The sequence below is a fragment of the Pinus tabuliformis genome, chromosome 1_1 (assembly GCF_031772625.1).
Source record: "Pinus tabuliformis cultivar Carrire ecotype Pingquan chromosome 1_1, CPIR1, whole genome shotgun sequence".
Lineage (NCBI taxonomy): Eukaryota > Viridiplantae > Streptophyta > Pinopsida > Pinales > Pinaceae > Pinus > Pinus tabuliformis.
Window position 1 is genome coordinate 439,311,949 of NC_142297.1, and position 14,879 is coordinate 439,326,827.

A 14,879-nucleotide genomic window follows, 5' to 3' on the forward strand; every position below is an offset into this window, starting at 1 on the left:
AAAAAAACTCATTGTTTTTTGTTTTTATCGTGAAAAGAATGTTTTAACTCCATGCAAAGCACAGAGTATGTTCACCATGCCAGCCTGGTACCAACCGTCAACTTTCCGAAGCCGCTGAACTCCAAATTACTTTCCAGAACTGTGCGCTTCCTGCAAACAATGCACAGTCACCATTTCATTGTTCAAACAGTCAAAACCAGGTATTTACCCTATTTTCCACTGAGAAACCCTATTTTCTTGCCAAACCTGAAGCTAAATTTCTTTAAATACTAAGTAATTTAGTTAATTAAGCCACCTGGTAGTCCTGAAACACTCCGAAATAGACCAATTATTCCCAATTTCCCTGAAACCCTTTGCCTTGTCCTTGAATCCACAAGAACCAAGGATGGAAGCCCCAATTGCGCTGAATGTCATGCCCATTACAACTCCTCACAGGGATTTAGACCACCTTCCACTTGCAGACAAGGACTTCCAAATTAAAGATACCTTTGTCTCAAAATCCCCTTTAAAACTCTTTTGCAAGTACAGAGACCAGTACCTGAACCAAGCAGATTCCATTAGAATTTGGGAATCAGGCTTACCAAAGTACCTGTTCCCTAGAGTGCATGTATTCCCAGAGATTGTACATTACTCTCATATGAACTATGATCCTATCCAGAGAGCAATGAGAACCCTTGACCAGTCTGTTTTGTTCACTATTACTGCTGAATCCATTAACCAAATGCTTCAATTGCAGCCAAGCCAAAGCCTAACCCCTCTTTCCATTGGAGATATGCTAAACATATACCCTACCCTCACTTCAATCAGGCTAGCTCATTGTTTCAGACTTTTATTAGAGAAGAACGGTATATCCCAAAGGACCCTCCTCCTTATCTATGGACTATATTCTCTAGCCTTGGTCGAGATATTATAGATATGATATCCAGTATACTAGGCTACACCACTAGTGAATTTGTTGATGAGATCATAATATCCATCATGTCAATCTACTCTCTTGGCCAACCACCAGCCATCATATTTGACTATGCAAAGTTTATTGCTGACAGAATGCATGATCAATTCATGAGGTTGGAAAATGAAAGAGTGTTTAAGTATTCCTCAGTTCTGTATCATTTATTCTTGTACTACCAAGCTGATAGGTTTCCAATTTCCCTCCAAAATCTAGATACCAGAGGAAACCCCAGATCAATGATCTTCTGGACTTCTTTGATTCATCAGTTTGATTCTCAATACTCCTATACAGACTTCATAGACCTCTTTGTTTATCCTGTGACAACCATGCTGCTAGGAAGCCCTCCACCCAGAATTAGTGCAGACATCAAGAGGGTCCTGCAGTTGTCAAAACAGTACAAAGTAGGGGATTGGTACTTGTACCAAAACCATATTGAAATCAGAATTTATGGATGTGAATTGCCACCTTACAAATTGCCAAAGTACCTCCCCATGAGATTATTTGCTCTGGAGTACTACAAACAAATGATCAATTCAGATGAGGTGCACTTTGTAAAAGCCAAGAAGAAAGCCCAACTTAGAATAAAAGATCAATTGGGCCCATTCATTTGTAACAGTAGAGAAGCAGGAAAGGAGGCAGATGAAATCCTCCAAAGATTGAAACTCAAACAAAGTTTCATGTGGACCTATGATCCCTATAGCTTCATTTGTAATAGGAGACAAAAGAATAAACTATCTCCTTACATCCACCACAGAATCCCTGAAATTGAACAATATGCTAATCAATCTGAATGGGTGGAAGGCACTTTGATAGATCAAGATAGTACAGAGGTTGCTGTTGATAATGTATTAATGGACTTAGACAGAAGACTTGATGAGGATTCCTTTGTATAGGTTCCAGGAGAGTCTCAGTCTCAGAGACAAGCACAAGGCCACAGTGGGTAGACAAAAGAAGCAGGTCCATCAGCAGAGGCAGGACCATTAGGACAACCAGAGTCTTCAAAACAAGCAGGGCCATCAAAACAACCAGAGCTTTCAGAACAACCAGAAGAATCTAAACAGCCTGAAATTTCAGAGGAGCTTGCTCAACCTGAAAAAATCATGAGAAATCCTCCTATTTTGCAGACTCCTCTAAATGAGGAGAGGAACCTTAAGAGAGACAGAGATGAGGCCACTCCTTCCAGTAGGCCTATTAACCAAACCTATGCTAAGAGGCAGAGGCTAAATCCATATGCAGAGAAAGAATACACTGAGGAAACAACAGGGATTTTAGGGGCAGAGAGGACAGAAAGCAGGCACACCACTCCTTCAGGAGGGACACAAGAACCTTCCACCTCTCAAACTCAAATGTTAGAAAGGCAACAGAGTGTGGAAGTATCCTCCTTCAGGGCTCCCACAGGACAAAGCCAAGACATCAAAGAAAAGTATAAGGAAATCAAGGCAAGGAATGAGAGGTTAAAGGTGCAAAGCTATGCACATTATCTAAAGATGGCTCCAACAAACCAAACAAGGCTAATGTCAGCCTTTGATATAAAAGAAGGCAAGATGCAGATGAGCTTTCTCAAGCCAACCATACAACAACCAAAATCAATGGAAGATTATCTTAAAACATATTTTGAGGTATTGGAAAAGGATATTCATCCTATTGACCAAATTGAGTTGCATAAACAAACTGGAGAAATGGTCTATTCCACTTTGACCAACAAAGCTATAGCATCCCACCAGCTTCAAAATTCACTGAATAACATCTCAGCACAATTCCAATTGGAAAAGGCCTCTTCACAGGCCAAAGACACCAGAATAAAGTCCTTAGAGGACTTGGTCATAGAGTTGGGACATGATCCCAAGGATGTTAAAGCAGCAGAGCAACTGATAAAGAAGAAAAATGATGACATAGCTGCACTGAAGAAGCAACTCAAGATTCCTCCTCTTCATCATCCTCAAACAGCTGAAGTTTTGGAGACACAGAAGGAGGAAGAACTTATGGACCTAGTCCTTAAGTTAAATGACCAATTGAAGGAAATTGAGAATGTTGAGAATGCAACAAGATGATGGAGCTTAGTGGAAAGAAGTCGCCTTCACTAAGTGGGCCCGCAGGCTATTTTTGGCGCAAAGTCTATTTTTAGACTATGTCTACTTTTAGACATATGGATCATGGTCTATGAGTTGCAGGATGCTATTTGTGGATGATTGGTCATGTTGGTAAAAATAGATGGACTTCTATTTTTAGACATATGGGCGGTTTCTATTTTTAGACTGCCAGGCTAAAAATAGAACAGTCAAATATTATTGTTTCATAATAATATTTAGACTATAAACATTATCTTATCCTCTTGGAGCACTTCAGTTTGAGCTACAGATGTGGCACATGCAGCTGTCAGAAGGAAATACGCTTTCTTTGTGGGTCAGTTGAGCTATTGCATGCAGGACATCAGTTAGAACTCATGTGGTTGAGTTTGGTGGAGTTGATTGTGGAGTTGATGGAGTTGTGTTCAGTTTGACTTGGTTAAACTAGTTGTATTTTAGTCTAACTAAAGAATATTCTAGTGATGAGTTGTGTGAATTAAATTATTAATTAATTCACTAATTATTAACTCATAAAAGCAACTGAAGAATACATCAGTTAACTCAGTGCATGTACAGTTCAGTGGAGACAGGTGTTAGAGATTGAGATTGCTATCAGTTGTGACTACAGTGTGACTATAGTTGTGCATGAGATTTGCACATGCATGGATGGAGATTTCCCATGAGGCTTGCGTAGTATACCAAGGGAATTCGTTTTTATAGAGCGATTGATTCTCTTGCAGGATTGCGCAGTGGAGGCAGGCAAAGCAGTGGAGAAGATTTGAGCTGTGATTGATCAGATTTGAGCTAGTTTTGTGTGCAACAGGTGGAGATAGTACTGAGCACTTGTGAGGAGTATTGTACTATGTATTGTTACATGTTCTCTATCATTATAATATACAGATAGTGTGGGGTTTTCAGCTGTATGCTTTCCCCGGGTTACATACTGTGTTAATGTGTGCATGTGATTGATGTTTCATTGTTTTTTATGCTGCTAAATTGATGATCAACGTAGAGGAGATTATGTATTGTGCATGTATTCCGAAATAGTATACAATCGGGATAATCTCTGTGAATAAGTGTTTATTATTCAAAATTTCTACATGGTATCGGAGTTGTTGATCATCAGATCTACTATTCAGAAAGTGTTTACATTTTATTTCTTCAGGCAGAGTCGGTAATCGGGCCAGGTAGCCTTTGGATTCATCCTTCCTTTGGAAGGAGAGATATCCAGTAAAAGCCCATACAGTCAATCTCTGTACAAGAAATACTTTGTTCTCACGAATTCTAGATTAGAGGCAGTTGAGTTTGGAGCTGGTGGAATTCGAATTTGCAACAGTGTTTTCTTGGTATCAATGTGGCAATGTCTTTCAACAGATTGTGATTGGAGTATGCTCTTGAGGGCAGCTCGAATTATATTTCATGGAAGGACAGGATGGAGGCAGTGTTAGATGATAATGGGCTGAAGGATTTCATAGAGGCTGAGGTCCCAAAGCCTACTGATACTGCGCAAGTTGATGCTTGGAAAAAGAAGACAGCAAAGTGTCGAAGGATTCTGTTGGAGGGCGTGAAGGATCACATTGTGTCCAGCCTGCATGGAAAGGCTTCTCCATACTTGATGTGGAAAGCGTTGACAGATCTATTCCAAAGCAAGAGCGATCAGAGGAAGCTGGTGCTCAAGGATAAACTCAGAAACATTAAATGCAAGAAGGGAGACAGTATGCCCAAGTATCTCACGAAGTTCACTCAGTGCAGGGATGAGCTGGGAAGTGTGGGGGTGACTGTCGATGATGAGGACTTGGTGAGCTTGGCTCTCCTTGGTCTTCGAAGAGTTGGCATTCCTATCAGGACTCTGTCAATGGTCGGGAGAAATTGCCAGGATGGGAGAGACTTTGGTCAGATCTTGTGCAGGAGGAGATCAGGCGGAATACCAGGGACGGATCTTCATCAAAGGGACCTGATGAAGAAAATTGCGCTTTGGCTGCCAAAGAAAAGAAGGGGAAGAACAAGAAAGCTTCTCATTCTGGTGCGAAAGGAAAGAAGCAGGATATGTCCAAGGTGAAGTGCTTTCACTGTCACCAGCACGGACACTATGCCACTAATTGTCTGCAGAAGAAGAAGAACAAGCAAGCTGCTGGATCTGCAGCAGGAGAGGCCTTAGCCTTTCAGTTTGAGATTGATTTTTCGTTGATCGCATATTTGGTTTCAAGTGTGATAGGATCATTGTGGTTCTTGGATAGTGGTGTGTCTTTTCACATGACAAGAGATCGAGATTTTTTTTCTGATCTGGAGGGGAAAGATATTGGAGTGAACATCGAGATGGGTGATGATGGTAGATACAGTGCAACTGGTATCGATAACATTTCCTTTGAGAGGGAGTCTGGTAAACCCTTCGTATTGAAGGAAGTGATGCATGTTCCAGGATTGAAGAAGAATCTTATCTCTGTGGCAATGTTAGAAGAAAAGGGATATGATGTTGTTTTCAGCGAGGGAAAGGCTTTCTTGCACAGCAAGACGACTGGAGAAACTCGGAAGATAGGGGTTCGAGTGAGGAACCTTTATCAGTTGCATGTAGATGGCTGCGCAGCAATGGCATGCAAGGCAGAAGGATTGGTGAGCCGAGATGATGGCGAGCTGTGGCACAGGAGATTGGGTCACCTTTCACGAGAAGGATAGTCGCGCCACGACGATCCTTGAGAGAATTCACACAGACGTGTGTGGACCTTTCTCAGTATCTTCGACAACAAAGCACAGGTATTATGTGATCTTTGTTGATGATTTCTCTCGTAAGTGCTGGATCTTCTTCATGCAAAAGAAGAGCGAGACATACTCAAAGTTCTGTGAGTTCAAAGCATTGGTCGAGAAGGAATCGGGGAAGAAGGTGAAGGCTCTTAGGAGCAACAATGGTGGTGAATACATCTCTGGTGAGTTCAAGGACTTCTGCAGTGCAGAAGGGATTTGAAGAGAGCTCATAGCTCCCCATAACCCACAGCAGAACGGGGTTGCTAAGTGGAAGAACAGAACGATCGTGGGTGCTGCACGAGCGATGTTGCATGATCAGGGCCTACCCGTTCACTTGTGGGCGGAAGCATGCAATACAACACTATATGTGCAAAACTATTGTCCTCACAGGATACTTGGCATGAGTACACCCGAGGAGGCTTATTCTGGTAAGAAGCGTGATCTTTCTCATTTGAGGATTTTTGGTGCTAACATTTACATGCATTTGATGAAGGATGCCGGGAAGAAGTTGGAGCCAACCGCAGAGGTTGGGATATTTGTGGGGTACACTGATATGCCCCACAACTATCGTGTGTATTCTCCAGACAGTGGCAAGACTATTGTGCGACGGGATATAAAATTTCAGGAGGAGAAAGCCATGAAGTGTTCGCTTGAGAGGGAGCCACACTTGCATGCAGATGAGGAGCTATTAGTTCCTAAGGATGAGCTTCAGGACGTGGATCAACCACATGACGAAGTTCATGGAGTGGAAGAAACCACTCATGCAGCGCTAACCATCAGAGGGCGAAAGCACTTGACAGAAGCTGAACAACTGGCTCAAGATGCAGAGAAGGTTGTAGGACCACCTACAGCTCAGCGTAGATAGAGACAGTCACCTGATCGGTACACTGGATACATGGCTCTTGTGAGAAAATGTGTTGTGACTGAGCCATCCTCTTTCGAGGAAGCTGTGGAGGATCCCGATGGGTAGATGCCATGGTGGAAGAGTATGATTCGATTGTCAGAAACAGTGCATGGGAGATTGTCCCAAGACCGAAAGGGAAATCAGTGGTGGGTTCGAGATGTATCTACAAAGTTAAGCAGGCAGCTGATGGGAGTGTGGAGAAGTACAAGGCAAGATTTGTTGCCCAAGGTTTTTCACAGATAGAGGGGATCGATTATGAGGAGACCTTTGCACCTGTCGCAAGGTATTCTTCCATAAGGACGATTCTTGCTCTCTCAGCGTAGATGGGATGGCACATTCATCAAATGGATGTGAAGGCTACGTTCCTCAATGGAGTCATTGAGGAGGAGGTGTACATAGAGCAGCCCGAAGGTTTCGAGATCTGCAGCAGGGAGTCGCATGTGTGCAGGCTCAAGAGAGCGTTGTATGGGTTGAAACAAGCACCACGTGCTTGGTACACACGGATAGACAGTTATTTCACCGGACTTGGATTCTCCAAGAGTGAGGCAGATCCTAACCTATACCAGATTGTGGTGGAGGGTAAGTTTCTTATCATTGTACTTTATGTAGATGATTTGATTCTAACAGGTGATGAGTTGTTGATACTTTCATGCAAGGATGATCTTTCTAAGGAGTTTGAGATGAAGGACTTGGGCCTCCTTCATTATTTCCTGGGATTGGAAATTTGGCAAGCAGTGATGGGCTATTTGTTTCTCAGGGTAAGTATGCTCGGGAGATATTGGAGAAGTTCAACATGCATGGTTGCAAGCCTTTTGATGCTCCTCTTCCTGGAGGTTGGAGGAAGGAGGATGCTACTTCAGTGGAAGTAGTGGATGCCACTGTTTATCGACAGTTGGTGGGGTCGCTTATGTATCTGGTCAATACACGACCCGATATATTCTATGCTGTTAACCAGCTTTCACAAGCTATGGTTAAGCCAACCAAGCTCTTCTGGAAGGCAGGCAAGCATGTATTGCGTTATCTCAGAGGCACATTGGGATATGGTTTGTGGTACAGACAGGAGGATGAGGTGAAGCTATGTGGCTTCACGGATGTAGATTGGGTAGGGAGCCCAACGGACAGAAAGAGCACATCAGGAGGGGTCTTGGGTATCAGGTTGACAGCAGTTGCTTGGTACAGCAGGAAGCAGAGATCCGTGGCACTTAGTTCAGCAGAGGCCGAGTATATGGCAGCAAGTTTGGCTACATGCGAGGCTATATGGATGAGGAAGATCCTGGTCGGGTTGTTCGGTTCTTACTTGGAGCCTACTGTGATTTATTGTGATAACCAGAGTTGCATTAAACTCTCAGCTAATCCATTATTTCATGATAGATCTAAGAACATTGACATCAGGTACCATCATATCAGAGATTGTGTGCAGCAGAGAGTCATGTTACTTTCACACATTCCAATGGAGGATCAGGATGCTGATATCTTGATGAAGGCGCTCACCAGGAGCAAATTCGAATACCACCGAGGTAGGATAGGGGTTGCTGATAATCCATATCTTGTTGAGAGGGAGTGTTGAGAATGAAACAAGATGATGGAGCTTAGTGGAAAGAAGTCGCCTTCACTAAGTGGGCCCGCAGGCTATTTTTGGCGCAAAGTCTATTTTTAGACTATGTCTATTTTTAGACATATGGATCATGGTCTATGAGTTGCAGGATGCTATTTGTGGATGATTGGTCATGTTGGTAAAAATAGATGGACTTCTATTTTTAGACATATGGGCGGTTTCTATTTTTAGACTGCCAGGCTAAAAATAGAACAGTCAAATATTATTGTCTCATAATAATATTTAGACTATAAACATTATCTTATCCTCTTGGAGCACTTCAGTTTGAGCTACAGATGTGGCACATGCAGTTGTCAGAAGGAAATACGCTTTCTTTGTGGGTCAGTTGAGCTATTGCATGCAGGACATCAGTTAGAACTCATGTGGTTGAGTTTGGTGGAGTTGATTGTGGAGTTGATGGAGTTGTGTTCAGTTTGACTTGGTTAAACTAGTTGTATTTTAGTCTAACTAAAGAATACTCTAGTGATGAGTTGTGTGAATTAAATTATTAATTAATTCACTAATTATTAACTCATAAAGCAACTGAAGAATACATCATTTAACTCAGTGCATGTACAGTTCAGTGGAGACAGGTGTTAGAGGTTGAGATTGCTATCAGTTGTGACTACAGTGTGACTATAGTTGTGCATGAGATTTGCAAATGCATGGATGGAGATTGACCATGAGGCTTGCATAGTATACCAAGGAAATTCATTTTTACAGAGTGATTGATTCTCTTGCAGGATTGCGCAGTGGAGGCAGGCAAAGCAGTGGAGGAGATTTGAGCTGTGATTGATCAGATCTGAGCTAGTTTTGTGTGTAACAGGTGGAGATAGTACTGAGTACTTGTGAGGAGTATTGTACTATGTATTGTTACATGTTATCTATCATTATAATATACAGATAGTGTGGGGTTTTCAGCTGTATGCTTTCCCCGGGTTACATACTGTGTTAATGTGTGCATGCGATTGATGTTTCATTGTTTTTGATGCTGCTAAATTGATGATCAACGTAGAGGAGATTATGTATTGTGCATGTATTTCGCAATAGTGTATAATCGGGATAATCTCTGTGAATAAGTGTTTATTATTCAAAATTTCTACAGAGAAAGAATTGGATAATTTGATACAGTCCAAGCAGAGTGAGTTGGCCACCGCTTCTCAGACTGTAATACCTACAGTTTCTATAGCAGTACCGTCCACCTTGGTAGCTGCCTTTTTACCTACACTTCCTCCAGCTACAACATTACCAGTGATAGGTACTACATCAGGCACAGGTACATCAACTAGCATAGAGACACCAACAGAGAAAACTGCAGAGTTGATCAAGGCCATGGAAGAAATGAGTATCTAGGCCACTGAGCTCAAGAAACTTAGAGAACAAGTGACAAGTTTAGAAACCAATTGTAAACTTGTACAAATACAACATAAAGAAGAAACTCAGAGGAACCTAAGGATGGCAGAAAGGATAAAAGCCCTTGAGAAGGATTTAACACTGCAAGAACCATTGGGAGACATGAGAGAAATCCTTTGGGCCAACATCATTGATTCCATCAATGATGTTTGGCCTTCTATTCAGATTATTTTTGAGCAAACAGAATTAGTCAAAATGGCTACAAAGGCAATCCACAAGACAGTGGAAGAATTGGGAAATAAACCAGAAGAAGCCAATCAGTTGATCACCTTTTTGAACAGCAAAAACAGATATCAGCTAGATGAATTGGAGATAGATGACAGAACAACAACAATCATAGAAATCAAAAAAGTTCTCACCAAAAGGAACTTAATGCTTAATCTGGAGAAAAGATGTCAGAGCATCCAAACAGACATTGATAGCTTTATGCTAAAGTATGGCATCTTAAGAGAAAAAGGACTCCCCAGTCCTATGGTGATCCATGATAAGTTGATGACCCAGGAAGATTACATTAACATGTTAAACAAGCTGGCCAAAAGCCATGGTAGTAATTTAGTGGTGAAATCTTTGCCCACTGGAAGGGTGCTTTATGATGGCCTTGAGAATCTGTTCTACATAGAACATGAAGTCAAGCACTTGTTCACAAGCAAACCAAATTTTGCTAAGTACACAGAAGCCGATGAAATATACTGGAAAATGATTAGAACAAAGTTACCTGAGAGTGAATGGTGAACCAGTTTGACTGATTTACTATAAGTTACTATAGTAAATCTATAAGGTAAAAAATAACTACCAGGTAAAATAGGTAAGACAAGATCAAACAACACAGGTAAAGAGTATCAGTAAGTCAAAGATAAAAGTGATTCCAGCACATAACTATAAAAGCAACTGCAAGAGCCAAATTTGAGTTGCAATAGCCAGCACAGTCATAATAAAAGGGACAAAAAGCAAACAGTTCTCCATCTGTCTCTATCTTTGTGTTGAAGATATTTTATGTTTCCTAGAATAATTCTCATATAGTTAAGAGATATTTTGTATCAAATTTTGTATAAATACTTCACAAATTGAAGTAATTAGGGTTGACTAAAATACATTTTTTTACATATATTATTTTTGAGCCAAGGAGCTATTGTACTCAAGACTGGACTAGTTTTGCTGGAAATGAAATAAAACTGAGGACACTTTACTGGATTCTTGTGCATAGTTGGAACAAATAAGTATCTTTTTCTCATGTTTAAATATTGTATTCTCTTTATTTTATGAAATATTCACGTGTGTTTCTTATAAAATCTTAAAAGTAAACAAGGAATGATATCATCAAAAATAGCTTAAGTGCTCTCTGTTTTAACTGTTTTCTTTATTTATGTTTTCTACTAAATTGCCTTGGTCTAGGGATTCTTAATTTCCCCCTTACTTCCGTAGTTTATCCCCCCTTTGGCCCATAGTACAGGATTCTTCATTGCCCTTTGCTACTAGCCATCCTTCCTTTCTTCATCTTAATCCTGGTTAAGGATTCTTCATTACCCTTGGCCATGGTTAGGACTTTTATCCATTCAAACCTATAGATTTGCTTTTGCTATGCTAGCCTACTGTGTGGATTCTTACCTTAGTAATAAATCAAATCCAGTTAAGCCTTTCTTGATTGAATCCATATCCCAATGGCCTAAATATTTGCTCCGCCCATTTGTTTTCTTAATTCCACCACCCAATCAAAACAAACAATCTTGAACATTAAGAACTAGCCTAAAATCTTATTTAAACAAATTTAAATTATAAAAAGAGAGCCCTCTCTCGACTTAGGTTGGCCAGAACCTGAGTCTGAAAGATTGGTTTGTGGTTACCTCAGGCTATTCCTTCTTTGATAACTTCTAAGGAAAAAATCTGAGTGATAACACATACAATGTAGAAGAATCAATAAAACCAAGATTTTTATTGAACTATCTCAGCACTAAACTCAGAAAGCCAACAATGGCTTATTCTACTGTTGATGAAGAATCATATTTTCTTAGAAATAATAATTTACAGCGACTATACAAAAAGCAATAAATGGAATGACTAATAACAACTCATGTGCTTTACTGATAAGTATTAAATGATGAGATGCGAGAGGATTACAATGAAGAACTTGCAAGGGCATCTGTTAATAAAATCCCAGTGGCGATTTTTTTTAATCACCTAAAAAGAAATACAAAAATAAAATCATAATCACATAATTGAAATTAAAAATGTCTTACCATTGCTACCTGAAACTTGTGTATGTAGTCCTATCGCTAGGGGGTTCGATCCTGGCCAAAATACTTCATTTTGTTGCGTTGTTTGATAGTGTTGCCCTAAGTTGAGTTGAAAGGAATGAGAAGCAGAGTCCCTCATGTAACTAGGGAGAGGAGCATGTGATATTCTAATCAAAGCCTATACCGAGAAATTAAAGACTACCATGATAAAACAATGACGAGGCGCAATTTAGTTACATTTACTGTCTCATAGTTAGCAGGGAAGACGCAATTTCCTAACTTCTTTCTTAATTTGGAGTTGTCTCATGCAATCTGTCATTATGTTCGACACCTTGTTGACATAAAACATCGTGTTTTAAACTTAGTATTCATAGCATTCTAACCGATGTAACCAGCACAACAAATAGATACATGATGAACTGACAAATGTAACCAGCACAACAATGACAGATGTAAGCCACACAACAAAAAGGTAGACGATTGAACTGATTCAAAAGAAAGCCTATCGGCCTAAATATAAAACATAAATATAAATCTATCTTAATTTTAAATATATTATGCTCAGAAAATAATCAAATATTTTTAAATATAAATATTTATGAGAAAATTAAATATGAATAAATAATTACATCTTAAAAAGTTTAATCTCTTTATAGATAATAAATCTAAAATTACATTTTATCTCTTTATAAAAATTAAAAATTAATTATATAAATATTTAAAAAATCAGATTGTTAACTTGCACTTGCCCATAAGGTGTATAAGAAGTCTAAACAAGTAGCGTAAGAAATTGAAATTCAAAAGATAATGATATTGGATGATAACATCTTGGTCACGAGGTTTCACCAAAATCTCCCGTATGATCTACGGGAGAGTTCATTATAAGGTTTTATTATATTTTTAAAAATGATATAGGGGTAAAATGTCAACTTTTTCAATGGTGGTCAAATTTTAAGGAGCAAAAGAATCAAACTGATAACTTTCAACAGATTAATTTATATGGAAAGAATAGAAAGCGTTTCTCAAAACCAATTTTAAATAATTTAAATTAATCTTATTATTTACATGTTCATATATTTATTATTCTTAAAAAAAATCATTATAACTATATATTAACCATGTTTCCATTCTTCTTTGCATAATTATAAATACTTTATATCATAAATGTAAATATTTATTAATTTTTTAAAATTTTAAAATCTAAATTTAAGAAATTAAATTAATTAGGCTAGTCAAAATGTTTTTTTTATAGATTATTAATTAAAAATAATATGATTCTCTATGCTTCTTGAATAATGATATCAACTTAAAAATAATAATGAGTATGGATTATCTTCCACTATTACAAATATGCACTATTATTTCTGTTAAATATAGATGTCTATTATATTCCCTTTAATTTAATTGATTGGTGATTAAGCTGAAATGCATCACCATAGCTTATAAAATGCATCACTATGGGCTGTGGGCGTGCTACTCACACAGGTAAGATTACATAGTTTGGATAAGCTCGATTCATGATTATAAGGGTTATATCCCCAGGCATGGTCTATAATTTTCTCATGGGAATACTGTCTTTCTTGGCGCCTTGTTTGTTAGGTCTGAGGATATATTATGCATCAATTTCCGAGCTGTCATGGTTTTTTATAGTCTTTCTTCTTCTCTTATTACACAAGTTTCTTAGTGCATGTGGTTGCTTCATGTTGTTATGAGCACTGGTTCAGGGGATTTTGGGCATTGGTTAGTGCTTTGCATCCATATCCTACACTCTATGACATACTATACATGTTTTGTTGGATCTTCCCGGGATTCCTCATTATAGTATGCCTGCATACAATCCTGATATAATTGCCCTCCTATTCTTCTTTGAAATTATCCACATCATATTGATATTCATCATGGCTATATACATTCTCATATGTATTTTTAGAACACACTATACAAAGCCTTCCCGACGTCCAGATGCCAGTCTGGAATGACCTATTGTCGATTTCTTGCCCAATTCATTACCAAAAGGATGGAAGCTGCTTACAGACTAACAGTTACATTGCTCTTTGGTGTTGTTGGTGCAACGCTTTCATTATTTCACGTCCATGCAAGGATTTTGCTATACATCTATGTTTTCGATGGTGGTCTTGCTGGGGTTGTTATTGCATATGCTGCTATGAGAGTTTTTAGGTTGTTGTGATCCATCTCTCGGTACTGGTATTAACTATGTCCTACATACCCTGGTTTTTCCAGTGTATGAGTTCGCTCTGGTGATCAGTTTTTCATATTATTTGATGTCATTTGAACTTACACTTGGCGGGATTTTGGAACATTATACTTGATTTGAAATGGGTCTATATTCCCTCATATTAATCCCAGCTACCACCTGACGTCCTGGTTTGAGAGTTTGTATGTGCTAATCTCCCAGATTGGGCACTATTTAATTTTTGGATTTTAGGGGTACATCTTTCCATATCAGGGCTTTGATCTGGCAGCATATTTTTCCCTTGACTAGGGCGATCCAGGTTGGTATTTGTGCAGGCACTGACATTCTCCCTGTTGGTTATGGATCCCAATAAATTCTTTGAGGATTTATGTTCTTTTTGCCAGTCGTCACACCTGCCTACTCTTCCCCTTGTTAATGTGGTGGTACTCCTAGATGGACCCATTTGCGTCTGACACATCGACACATTAAGCATTTATTAGAGCCACCTTGGACGCTGAGTCACTTCACCTCACATGCCTGGGGTCTTCACGAGGGGTGGGCTTACTCCCCTCTCAAGTGGCACCTCTCGGGGATGGGCGGGATTTTGGACAGATGGCAGGCATGCTTCACATGATCCACACAGGGCACATCACATGGGTGGTGCTCGACAGGGTGCCCATAAACAACGTGCCATTAAAATCTCTTCCCTGAAACCTTTCCTCAATTTTGGTTACAACGTACTTATTGACAGAGTAACCAGTTTATAGAAAAGAGCCCTGATTGGGA